The sequence below is a fragment of the Saccopteryx bilineata genome, chromosome 3 (genome assembly GCF_036850765.1).
Source record: "Saccopteryx bilineata isolate mSacBil1 chromosome 3, mSacBil1_pri_phased_curated, whole genome shotgun sequence".
NCBI lineage: Eukaryota > Metazoa > Chordata > Mammalia > Chiroptera > Emballonuridae > Saccopteryx > Saccopteryx bilineata.
In genome coordinates this window covers 126,759,999-126,773,697 of record NC_089492.1, presented here as the reverse complement: position 1 = coordinate 126,773,697, position 13,699 = coordinate 126,759,999, and the positions used below count along the sequence as shown (strand labels likewise).

At 38.7% G+C, this 13,699-nt stretch overlaps 1 long non-coding RNA gene across 2 annotated transcripts in view; it reads right to left on the bottom strand.

Annotated features, from left to right (window-relative positions):
* Positions 1 to 13,699, bottom strand: part of LOC136330474 (uncharacterized) — a 51,923-nt gene that overhangs the window by 25,669 nt on the left and 12,555 nt on the right. Inside the window, exons 2-3 of one of the 2 annotated variants that reach the window (XR_010730311.1) lie at positions 8,811 to 8,862; positions 5,226 to 5,302 (exon numbers count right to left, since the gene is read on the bottom strand). This is a non-coding gene — a long non-coding RNA (uncharacterized lncRNA). The remainder of the gene's footprint in view (positions 1 to 5,225; positions 5,303 to 8,810; positions 8,863 to 13,699) is intronic. The other variant, XR_010730310.1, reaches the window with a different exon arrangement.

Genomic DNA, 13,699 nt, shown 5'->3' with positions numbered 1-13,699 from the left:
TAATAGCTAATCCACTGGTTCTCAAACTTTTTGAAGCCGGGCACATTTAAAATCCTACAAATAATTGCAGGCGCACTATATACAAATTTTTGAGAGATATGTTATAATAATTAAGTCAAATATTAAAGAAAAAAATACAAAGTCCAAGCATGTTTTTATGGTCATTAAATGAAATAAACATGACAAAATTAAATTTATTCTGACATTAAAAAACATTTTTATGTTACATTTTTTGAGTTATGTTTTTTAGAATTTGTAAAAAAAGAGGGGTTAAAAACAAAAAAAATGACAAAAAGTTATCTTTTTATATATATAGATACATTCTTAGTAAGATTTAGTAAATTCGGCAGGTCCCAGCATGAATGTGTTCTTTTTTCATTCTTGTGTTTATAAGAAACATGAGCCTGAGGTGTCCTAGTGATTTCTTCAATGTTTGGGCATATATTTGAAAGGCAAATTCTCATTTTCTCATCAATACATTGAAGAATTTCTCTCTTTTTACTCTTAATTGTGTTGAAGGTAGAAAATCCTAATTCACATAAATAGGATGTTGAAAATTGTAGTAAAATGTTCAAAGCTTTTTTAGATATTGCCACATATTCTGCTTTTATAGAAACCCAAAAGGCTTCAAGAGACAATTTATTATGTTTAATCATCAATTCAAAACCCCCACCATACATATCATCTTAACTTGACACCAAACAAAGGATAGAAGGAATTTGCCTCCAGTCTTTCTGGGGAACATGGGGGGTAGTGTAAACAATCCAGCACCACAGCTTGACAGCCTTTTGCAACCTAATAAGGCAAGTAAGGTGGGGGGTTGGACAGACTGACAGTTTACAGCCAATTTTCCACATCTCTGTCTCCCAAAAATCTAAACTCCAAGAACCCTGTTGGTTTTTTGGTCCCCAAAAGGCACATATTTCTCTGAAATACCATAGGGCACACCTGAAAATCTTCTAGGGCACACCAGTGTACCCTGGCGCACACTTTGAGAACCACTGAGCTAATCTAACAGGTGTGAAGTAGTATCTCATTATAGTTTTGATTTGCATTTCTCTAATAGCTAGTGAAAATGAGCATCTTTTCATATATCTATTGGCCATTTGTATTTCTTCTTGGGAGATGTGTCTGTTCAGGTCCTCTTTCCATTTTTTGGGGGGTTATTTGCTTATTTGTTGCTGAGTTTTGTGAGTTCTTTATATATTTTGGATATTAGCCTCTTATCTGAGCTGTTGTTTGAAAATATCATCTCCCATTTAGTTGGCTGTCTATTTGTTTTGTTGTCAGTCTCTTTTACTTTGCAGAAGTTTTTTAGTTTGATATAGTCCCATTCATTTATTTTTGCCTTTACTTCCCTTGCCTTTAGGACCAAATTCATAAATTGTTCTCTATGATCAAGGTCCATGAGCTTAGTACCTATGTTTTCTTCTATTTAATTTATAGTTTTGGGTCTTATATTTAGGCCTTTGATTCATATCAAATTAAATTTTGTGCAGGGAGACAAACTGTAGTCAAGTTTCATTCTTTTGTATATGGCTTTCTAATTTTCCCAGAACCATTTATTGAAGGGTTTTCTTTCTCCATTGTGTGTTTTTGGCTCCTTTGTTGAAAATGATTTGTCCATATATATGTGGTTTTATTTCGGGGCTCTCAATTCTGTTCCATTGGTCGGTTTGTCTGTTTTTCTGCCAATACTATGCTATTTTGATTATCATGGCTTTATAGTGTAATTTGAAGTCTACAAGTGAAAGCTCCAACAAGGTCACAATAAGAACAAGGATAATCTGTCGCAACAATAACATAAAAGGGGAAAGGATAAAGATCTGCTGTAGTAAAGAAGGATGGAGTGCAGAAGCACTCATAAGACAAAGGATTCTTATACATATAAACATTTTTTTCTTAAACTAATGGTAACCACTCATGAAAAAGCCACTACTGAAACACAGCTTAAAAATGAAGAAAAAGGGGGAAGAAGTATGGAATACTACCAAACAAAAACAACTGACAGAAACAAAAAAGAAAAGAACCAAACAAGACACAGAGCTACCAGAAAACAAAACATAAAATGGGTATAGGAAATCCTCAAGTGTCAATAATTACCCTAAATGTAAATGGACTGAACTCACCAATAAAGAGGTACTGAGTAGCAGAGTGGGTCAAAAAGCAAAACCCAACCATATGCTGCCTTCAAGAGACACATCTAAGCTGCAAGAACAAAAGTAGATTCAAAGTGAAAAGGTTAGAAAAGCACCAAAATATATAAGACATCTACTAACTGATCTAAAAATAGAAGCAGACAAAAACACAATCATACTTGGAGATTTCAACACACCATTGACAGTTTAGATAGAACATCCAAACAGAAAATGAATAAAAAAATTATCGGCCTTAAGCAACACTCTGGACCATATAGACATAACAGACATTTAAAGGGCATTTCATCCCAAATCATCAGATTATACATTCTTCTCCACTGTGCATGGAACATTCTCAAGGACAGATCATATGTTGGGCCACAAAACTAATATCAACAAATTCAGGAAGACTGAAATTATACTAAGAATATTTTCTGATCATAAGGCTTTGAAATTAAAATTCAACAATAAAAAGGAAGTAAAGAAACTCATAAAAATGTGGAAATTAAACAACATACTTCTAAAAAATTACTGGGTTAAAAAAAATAAAAGCAGAGATCAAATGACATATAGAGACAAATGAAAATGACAACACAACATATCAAAATTTCTGGGATGCAGCAAAAGCAGTAATAAGAGGGAAGTTTATATCATTGCAAGTTTATACTGAGAAACAAGAGAGATCCCAAGTAAACAACCTAACATCACACATTAAGAAACTAGAAAAAGAAGAATAAAGGCAACCCAAAGTCAGTAGAAGAAAGGAAATAAGAAAAATTAAAGCAGAACTAAATAGAATAGAGAACAAAAAAAACTATAGAAAAAACTAATACAACAAAGAGCTGGTTCTTTGAAAAGATCAATAAAATTGACAAACCACTGGCTAGACTAACTAAATAAAAAAGAGGAAGGACTCATATAAACAAAATCCAAAATGAAAGAAGAGAAATTACCACAGACATCATAGATATACAAAGGATCATAGTAGAATATTATGAAAATTATATGCCACCAAATTCAACAACCTAGAGGTAATAGATAAATTCCTAGAACTATACAATCCTCCCTAGACCAAGTCACGAAGAAGTGGAAAACCTAAATAGACCTATAAGCAGGAAAGAAATAGAAACAACTATCAAAAACCTCCCCAAAAACAAAAGTTCAGGACCAGATGGCTACACTAGTGAATTTTACCAAACATTCAGAGATTTGGTATCTATTCTTCTCAAAGTCTTCCAAAAAATAAAAGAAGTAGTACTCCCCAACATACTTTATGAGGTCAGCATAACCCTCATACCAAAACCTGAAAAGGACAACACAAAAAAAGAAAACTACAGACCACTATCTCTAATAAATACAAATGTAAGAATCCTAAACAAAATACTAGCAAACCGAATACAACACATTAAAAAAATAATCCATCACAGTCAAGTGGGATTCATTCCAGGAGCATAAGAATGGTTCAACATACAGAAATCAATCAACATAATACACCACATCAATAAAACAAAGAACAAAAATTATATGATCCTGTCAATAGATAAAGAAAAGGCATTCGATAAGATACAACATCCCTTTATGTTTAAAACACTCAATAAAATTGGAATAGAAGGAAAGTATCTTAATATAATAAAGGCCATATATGACAAACCATCAGCTAATATCATACTAAATGGTGAAAAAATTAAGGCTTTTTCTCTAAGCAGAGAACAAGACAGGAACAAGACAAGGTTGCCCAGTCTCTCCACTCTTATTCAACATAGTTCTGGGAGTTTTAGCCAGAGTGATCAGGCAAAAGAAAGAAATAAAAGGCATTCATATAGGAAAGAAGAAGTAACGGTATCATTCTTTGCAGATGACATGATCCTGTATATAGATAATGCCAAAGACACCACCAAAAAACTATTAGAAACAATAAACCAATACAGTAAAGTCACAGGATACAAAATTGATATACAAAAATGTACTGCTTTCTGTATGTCAATGATAAAACTTCAGAAAATGAACTAAAAAAAAAAATTTCTTTTACAATTGCAACAACAACAAGAAAAAATACCTAGGAATAAACTTAACAAAGGATGTGAAGGACCTATATACTGAAAACTATAAAACATTATTGAAAAAGACACAATGAAATGGAAACATGTTCCATGTTCATGGATTGGAAGAATCAAGATAGTTAAAATGGACTAAGAGACATGGACAGGAGTGTGGTGGTTACGGAGGGGGGGCGAGGGAAGGTAAGAGAGGGGGAGGGGGAGGGGGAGGGGTACAAAGAAAACTGGATAGAGGGTGACAGAGGATGATCTCTCTTTGGGTGATGGGTATGCAACAGAACTAAATGGCAAGATAACCTGGAAATGTTTTCTTTGAATATATGTACCCTGATTTATTGATGTCACCCCATTAAAATAAAAATTTATTCATAAAAAAAAAAAGATAGTTAAAATGGCCTGACCAGGTGGTGGCGCAGTGGATAGATCATTGGACTGGGATGCTGAGGACCCAGGTTCGAGACCTCGAGGTCCCCAGCTTGAGCGTGGGCTCATCTGGTTTGAGCAAAAAGCTCACCAGCTTGGACCCAAGGTCACTGGCTCCAGCAAGGGGTTACTCGGTCTGCTGAAGGCCCATGGTCAAGGCACATATGAGAAAGCAATTAATGAACAACTAAGGTGTCACAATGCGCAATGAGAAACTGATGATTGACTGCTTCTCATCTCTCCATTCCTGTCTGTCTGTCCCTATCTACCCCTCTCTCTGACTCTCTCTCTGTCTCTGTAAAAAAAAAAAAAAAAAAAAGATAGTTAAAATGGCCATATTGCCCAAAGCAATACACAAATTTGATGCAATCCCAATGTCATTTTTTATAGAAATAGAATAAAAAATTACCAAGTTTCTATGGAGCCATCAAAAAACCCAAATCGCCAAAGCAACCCTGAGGAAAACGAATGAAGCCAGAGGTATCACACAACCTGACTTCAAATTATACTATAGAGCCATTTTGCTTTTCTCAACTCACTCCTTTAATCACTGTTGCTAATTTCTGTGCCTTGTTTTCTATTTCTCTTCCGTGCACCTACAACTTACTTCAGCAAGATGTCAGGGCACAGCTCTGCTAGACACATTTTTCTGTGCATTATTCTGCCATTCTGGATTCCTTGTCCCTGAAAAACAGGTAAAGGGGGTAAGTAGGCATCTCACAGAAGAAATAGAGTGTGCTAATAATATATGCCCAACTTTACTAATAAAGATATACCAATTAAAATATAGCATTTTTCACCTATTAAATAAGCAAAGATAAAAGTGATTGTTAACATTCAGTGTCAAGGGATTTTTCTAATTCTATTGGTAAGGATATAATTTGGAAGAAACTGTATAGCAGGGAGGGAATAACTTGACAACTATACATAATTTAAGACATGTAATTGCTGTCACCCATCTATTTCACTTTCATAAATTTATTTTTCAGAAATGTTAGCAAAAATGTGTAAAGATATATAAAAAGAGCTGTAGTATTTGTTTGTAGCAAGAAAAAATGGAAACCATCTAAACATCCAATAACAGAAACAAGTTAAACAATGGTACAGACACACGATGGAATTATATGTAGCCATTAAAAAAAATTATGTAGATCCTAATCTACAGAGTTGGAAGATGTATAGGATATTTTATTGAATGAAAACAATTTTAAGTAAAGCATGGTTTTATTTTTAATACTCTGTGTGTATGCATGCAGAGCCAATGGTACATGTTTTGTTTACACAGAAAAAACACTACAAAACAGTGCAAGTTTATTTTATTTTTCAATTACACTTTGCATTCAATACTATTTTGTACTAGTTTCAGGTGTACAGCACAGTGGTTAGACGATCTTATACTTTACAAAATGTTTCCCCTGATATTTCCAATATCCACCTGGTACTATACAGAGTTATTATAATATCATTGACTATATTCACTATGCTGTACTTTACATCCCTGTGACTATTTTGTGACTTTCAATTTGTACTTTTTCATCCCTTTATCTTTTTCACCCTGTCCCGCAAACCTTCTCCCCTCTGGCTGCCATCAGTCTGTTCTCTGTATCTATGAGTCTTAAAACATGGTTCTTAAAGTGAGGTCTCCATACTAGCAGCATTAGCATCACTAGGAAATTTAGTAGAAATGTAAATTCTCAGCCTCCGCCCCCAGACCAGCTGAGCCAGAATTTCTAGGGGTGGGGCCCAGAAGTCTGCTTTACAATCCCTCCAGGTGATTCTTATCCTCACTAAAATTTGAGCATCACTGCTCCAGAAAAAGCATTAATCTGGAAGTAAGGAAGACTCTTCTTTAGTGAAAAAGAAGAGCTTAGTGAAAATTTTCTACTTATTTATTCACTTCTGTTAAAAAAAAAAAAAATAGCCGGGCGTGGTGGCGCGCGCCTGTAGTCCCAGCTACTCGGGAGGCTGAGGCAGGAGGATCGCTTGAGCCCAGGAGTTCTGGGCTGTAGTGCGCTATGCCGATCGGGTGTCCGCACTAAGTTCGGCATCAATATGGTGACCTCCCGGGAGCGGGGGACCACCAGGTTGCCTAAGGAGGGGTGAACCGGCCCAGGTCGGAAGAAAAAAAAATTATCTTAATGAGGAATGCTGCTCAAAGTCATGTACACATCTTATTAGGTTGTACTAACATCAGTTGAATCGACTTCTGCTCTGCTTAAAGAAAATCTGACATGGAAAAATTTATATTTGTGACGCCAATAATGTAAAAAGATACTTAAATTACTAAACAGTTTCTGACATTGCTAGAATAAAGTGAAATGAACACATGGCATCAGGAATTGAACTTGGCTCTGCTGCATAAGCTGCAAGAAGAGAACAGACTCAGAGCCTTGATGGCCCCATCTATCACTGAGAGTGACAGCAGCCACCTTGTCTCCTCACAGGTCACAGGGAGGAGCAGTTGACACACAGCCAGCACACCACTAATTGCTAGTACCAAACTTTTCTATAAACACACAATGAAATATACAGATCATGTATCACAGAAATCTACAGTTGAGACCTATATAAACTTATTAACCAATGTCATCTCAATAAATTTAATTTTAAATAAACAAAATAAAAGAACTTCAAAGTCGTAAAAAAAAAAGTTGCTTAAAATATCAAAATACCTTCAACAACTTGATCAGCTCACTCAGTTTAACAGAAACATCATCATTGCATAAAATTTTCCCAGAATGATCTTATTAGCAAAAATTGTCTCCTTCCTCTGTTCTGAGACTTGACACACGCCTGCCCAGATCACTTTTACTACTGATACTTGATGAGCCAGTGAATAAGTGCAAGTGATTTCTTTCCACCCATTCCCAAGCCCTCCCGCCCATCCGCCTCAAGCCTGCTTTGTGTGGTGTGTCTCTTTTATGGTCTGTGAGAGGTCTTCGTCTTGTCTCTCACCTCCTGTTCTCAGACAACAAAGAAGTCTTTTCTATTTACACAAAGTGCTCGTTGCTTTCTTGATCCATGGGAAAACGTGGAACAGGAGAACAATAATGTGCTGCTTCTTTCTGCTCCAATAAAAGTTATGAAACAGAAGCCTGGGGCCAAAGCAGGCTCCCTGTCATGTGTTTTGACAAAGAAATCATTTCTGTACACACAGTCGCTGGCAAATGGCAGTAAATGAGTCCATGTGGCACAAATTATGGAGCTCCTGCCCTGCTGATGGGACCCTGGTCTCTAGACACAGCTAGGTGCCCACCCAGAGTAGCAGGCAGGACCCTGGCCTTCCATTCAGAAGGCTTCAAACCCACCCCATAAAACGGGGGTGAGGAGGGCTGGCTGCAGTTGCATGGGACTGAAGGTCCTGAGGCTGGCCCTCAGCTCCCAGCCCTGTCGTGCCAGCCCTGCAAGGGTCTCCGGTCTGGCTACAGGGAAACCACTGGGACAAATACAGGCGGAGTCTCAATTTTCCCCCAACTGAAATACTGATTTGGTAGCTCTGGGGAGAAGTCCAGGAATTGGCTTTTTTTTTTTTTTTTTAATCTCTCTGGATGATTCTGATGTTCAGGCAAATTTAGGAACCTGTCTTAGAGCCACCTAAAATATTTCTGTCTGGGAAACCTTGACTCTCCCAGACACAACTGGTGTCACCATCCACCTTGGTCTTCTCTCTTTTATTCACACAGGCCCTCTAAGTGAGCTCGTGCCAATGTGGCTATTCCTTTTACACATCTTCTCTCATCCTCTGAAGGTCACTAGGTAGGGGTCAGGTCAACTGTGTCCAACTCCTAGTTGGCCACTTCCTAGTCCATGTCCCTGAGAAGCTGATATAAGCATTTGAGCATCAGTTTCTTCAGCTTTAAAATGATTGTTCTTCTCTCCGACCTTTCTTTCCTTTCCAATTTTCTTTCCTCCACTCTGTTCTCCACACTTCCACTCCCCCTCTGCCAGAAACAGCACTGGACTGAGAAGGCAGGTGCACTTATCTTCTAGTCCTGGCTGTGTGACAAACTAGTGGTATGACCTCTGGACCATTATTCAGGATTCCAGACTCATTTTCCCATCTGCAAAATGAATAGATCAGAATAGACCTTGTCTGTCATTTCCTCTATCCTCTAATCAATCTTCTCCACTGCGGCCCTCATAGTAGCCTTTGGTCTGAAAGTCTAAGTATAACTTTACCATGCCTACTTACCTTCCCATAACAGAGGAGGGAAGGAGACCATGCCGAGGTGTCTGCATCATCCCTGTAGATGATTTTTTTATATATATAAATAAATTTTTATTTTAATGGGGTGACATCAATAAATCAGGGTACATATATTCAAAGAAAACATTTCCAGGTTATCTTGTCATTTAGTTCTGTTGCATACCCATCACCCAAAGAGAGATCGTCCTCCATCACCCTCTATCCAGTTTTCTTTGCACCTCTCCCCCTCCCCCTCTCCCTCTCCCTCCTCCCCTCCCTCCACCCCCCGTAACCACCCCACACCTGTCCATGTCTCTTAGTCTCATTTTTATGTCCCACCAATGTATGAAATCCTGCAGTTCTTGTTTTTTTCTGATTCACTTATTTCACTCCGCATAATGTTATCAAGATTCCACCATTCTGCTATAAGTGATTCGATGTCATCATTTCTTCTAGCTGAATAGTATGTAGATGATTTTTTTAAAAAAGGAAATAGCTTGAAGAAATTTCAGAGTCATAACCCTTAATGTTAGGTTGAGCTGGGAGTGAACTTTGTTGAAGTTTCCAACTATAATTATGAATTTGTTTATTTCTTATTTCCATTCCATCAGTATTTGCTTTATGTATTCTGAAGATCTTTTCTTAGGTACATACATATTTAAAATCATGTCTCCTTAATAAATTGACCCTTTTATCATTATATAATATCCCTCTTCATACTCAGTAATGGTCATTGTTCTGAAGTCCACTATGTCTGATATTAATACAGCCACTCCACCTGTTTTTTAAATTACTGCTTGCCTGGTATAGCTCTATCTCTACTTTTAACCTATTATGTCTTTATGTTTAAAGTAGGTTTTTCTGTGGACCATATAGTCAGGCCCACTTTTCTTTTCAACCTGACAATCTCTACCTTTTATTTGAAGTATTCAGACAGTTGCACTTGATATATTTATTGTAAATATGTTTGAATTTAAACCTACTATCTGATAATTTGTTCCATTTGTTCTTTGTTCTATTTTTTCTCCATGCCTTCATTTGTATTATGAATTGTTTTTGTATTTTTCCAAAGTTAGAAGTGAGGAAGCAATCAGACAGACTCCCGCATGTGCCCAATGGGATCCACCCAGCAAGCCCAACAAGGAGTGATGCTCTGCCCATCTGTGGCATTGCTCCATTGCAGCCGGAGCTATTCTAGCACCTGAGGAAGAAGCCATGAAGCCATCCTCAGAGCCCGGGCCAACTTTGCTTCAATGGAGCCTTGGCTGCGGGAAGAGAAGAGAGAGACAGAAAGGAAGGAAAGGGGGAAGAGTGAAGAAGCAGATGGACACTTCTCCTGTGTGCCCTGGCTGGGAATCAAACCCGGGACTTCCACATGCTGGGCTGATGCTCTATGGCTGAGACAATCAACCAGGGCCTATAATGACTTTTTTCTTTTTCTTTTTTTTTTACAGAGACAGAGAGAGAGTCAGAGAGAGGGATAGACAGGGACAGACAGACAGAAAGGGAGAGACATGAGAAGCATCGATCATTAGTTTTTCGTTGCGCATTGTGACACCTTAGTTGTTTATTGATTGCTTTCTCCTATGTGCCTTGACTGTGGGCCTTCAGCAGACTGAGTAACCCCTTGCTTGAGCCAGCAACCTTGGGTCCAAGCTGGTGAGCTTTTGCTCAAACCAGATGAGCCTGCGCTCAAGCTGGTGACCTCGGGGTCTCAAACCTGGGTCTTTGGCATCCCAGTCCGATGCTCTATCCACTGTGCCACCGCCCAGTCAGGCTATAATGACTATTTTTATCACTGTATTTTATCTCTATTACTGGCTTAAGAGTTATGCCTCTTTGTTTTGTTTTGTAATGATTGCACCATTATAACAATATATAATCTACCTTTAAATATTATGATACCACTTCAGGTATAGTAGAACCTCACAACAGAATACTTTCATTCATCTGCCCATCCTTTGTGCTACTTTCATCTAATATTTTTCTTTTGCATACATTATAAATCCTCAGCAGGTTTCCTTCCCCTCCCCTAGCAGCAGGTGGCTTTTCCTTCTACCTCTAGCCCACTAGTAGTAGCTCTTTGGCTGGGATCAAGGGATGGGAGAGTTTCCTTCCTTTCCCTCCACCCTGCCCCAGAAGCATGTGGCTTTTGCTTCATGTGAAAGAGTCTGGGGGGGACATGGGGTTCCATGCCCATGCAACACAGAGGAGAGACCTCTCTCAGGTCTCCTACCTGACCCCCAGTCTTTTCTGTGAGCACTTGGTAGAAGCTCATACAGAAGAGCTGGCAAATAACTACGGGCTCCCCTTGGGTCTGGGGTTCTAAATTTTCATTCTAGAACCACACTTGGAGCTTAAGAATTCATTAAAAGTTCATCTGTTTTCTTCTCATCTCTTGTTTTGGCAAGTCCTTTCCCCATACAGTACCCACGGTGAACTGGTTCCCTGCCCCGTTGCTCCTCAGGAGAGCTTCTCATCCTTTGTAATTTAGTTAAATTGACCAGGTTAGGACCTCAGCTCTCTAATGGGTTCAAAACATTTAACAATTTTATTTTCTTTGCCCAACTTTTTTTTCATTTCTACTATGTGCAAATAAGTTCATGTGGCATTTTTGTAGTCTATAAAGCAGTGAAATTTTATTATATTGCTTCATTGAAACAGAATTTTAAAATTACCATAAGCTGCAATATGTTAGACACAGCTCTGCTTCCATCCAAATGTATAGAATACTTCTCATGCTGAGCAATCTAATAACTTTGCTCTAATACTTCTTGCTTCAAATCTTCAGCAATGTTTTCTAAGCATCATTCAACAGTTTTAAATATCCTTCTTCTGACAGGTGAATGCGTCTTAGTTTTTTTGCCATGTTGTTTTCTGCATACTTCAGCTAGGAAGTCAGGAAGTATTTTTCTAATAGTGTATGGCTTTTTGTCTTTTATTATTGCATAAGAAACCTCAAAAGAGATTTTTAAGTAGGTATTGAGTATATTAAAATTTCAGAGCAAACAAGACTAATTTTTTATGAGTTTAAACAGTCCTGAATAACTGTAGAGACATGCCTTCATGTTTTGGGTGCTTGGTTTTTAAATACATTGCTAACTGTGATGGTTTTATATATCCCTTAGATATTATCTTGAAGTATGGTATAAACTTAGGAGGATCACCTTATAGATTATGGGTGCAAAGTCATATTTCAAATAGTCTTCTTTACCAAGTTTCTGCTTCTTCACTAACTTCTCATCAGATCTGGATGGATTGCCACTGTTTTCCTTTATAGCCTGTCTGGCTGATACAGATCATTCTGAAAGGGGACATGTTTCCCTATTATCTTTCTGCTGTTTGCTTATATTTAAATTGCAATATTATTTCTAACCCATGGCCTCTTTTTAAGCCACTTGTCTACTTTGTGAGGATTATTTTAAAATCTAGAAAACCTTTCGTGTCCATCACAGTTTATCTTACTGTGCTAAAACAAAATGAATGAATGCCTAAAGATGCCACTGGCACCTTCTCTGTGGTCATAACCTCCAGTCTGCCCTCAAGACCCCTCAGGTTCCAAGTCTGAAAGTGCTAGTTTCCATTAAACACTTAATGTCTTATTTCTTGGATTAGAAAATAAATACAAATAGAAGTCTCAGTCTGTTTTCCTGCTCTCCAAGATAGTTGGGGGTCTTGCACCCCACTATAGAAAGCATTAGTGTAAAATACATAGTGGGTGCCTCACACACAGTGGTTGTTTAATGCAAATTCCCTTCCTCAAGAAAACATGTTAGAAGAAAAACACTTGGGCTGCCACCCAATGCTCAGCTCTCTGGTGAATCTTAGAGGTTTATCTGTATAGGTAGGAGGCCGAGGGAAGCACAAGGAAGAACCCCAAGGTGGTGGGGGGGACACACTCAAGGACTCTTGAGCCTGGACACACCTTGTATGAGACCAGAACCTCAGGGTAATGGATGAGAGTCACCCCCCAGCATGGTCCTAAGTGTTAGGAAGGCCATCAGCATAAAATGCCCACTTAGATGTCCTTGAGTCCTTAAAGGCAGACTCTCCAGTGAAGGAGTGAAGACTCTGCTGGGAGAACTCACCCCACCCCACCCCTGCCCAGGCTGTCTGCTCTCCCGAACTGCAGTCAGCAGATGGGAGCCATGGAGGTCCCACGGACCTTCATCAGATTCCCAATAACATACAATGTCCCTTACTCAAAAATGCAACTCTCCTCTGTCCTGTATGTTCTCTAAAAAACAAAGCAGATGAAGACACTGAAGTCACAGCCACCAGCCTGGAAGTTCTGCATTCCTAGATATAGCTGTTAGTATGGCTCATCTTGCCCGCTGTTTCTGGGAATTGGACAAACCTGGTAGGCCTCCTTCTTCTCCTTCATCGTCCTCCCTACAGAGGGGATGGAAAACCCTGTGGCTGCTCTGAGGGGCAGCCTGACAAGGAGACTCTGTGCCCACACAGGAACAGCTCTGTGTGTCTGGCTGCAGGCCCATGGCCTTTGATAAAGCCACAGGGGGAAAACCTCATTCAAGCAGCAAGCAACGCTAGCAGAGCATTAATTGGCCCATAGCAGTTCTGTGGTGGTAAGTCACTGCCTCCTCCCTCCAACCCACTTCAGAAGCACAACTTAAATAACGGCTTTCATGTTAGGCTCTGAAATGAGCCAAGATTTGGGAAGCTCCTAGCTTTTAAGATGTGGCTTTCTTCCTGTTTTGAATGGTCTCCTTTGACTAACCCTTACCCAATCTATCAATCAACAAAAATTTACTGAGCACTTACTATATTTCATTTCACTGCAACAAACATTTTTTATCATGCTCACTGTACCCAGCTACAAGCAAAGGCTTCACATAAAGAGAAACAAGTAGAAAAAAAGAGGCATCAGACTCAAG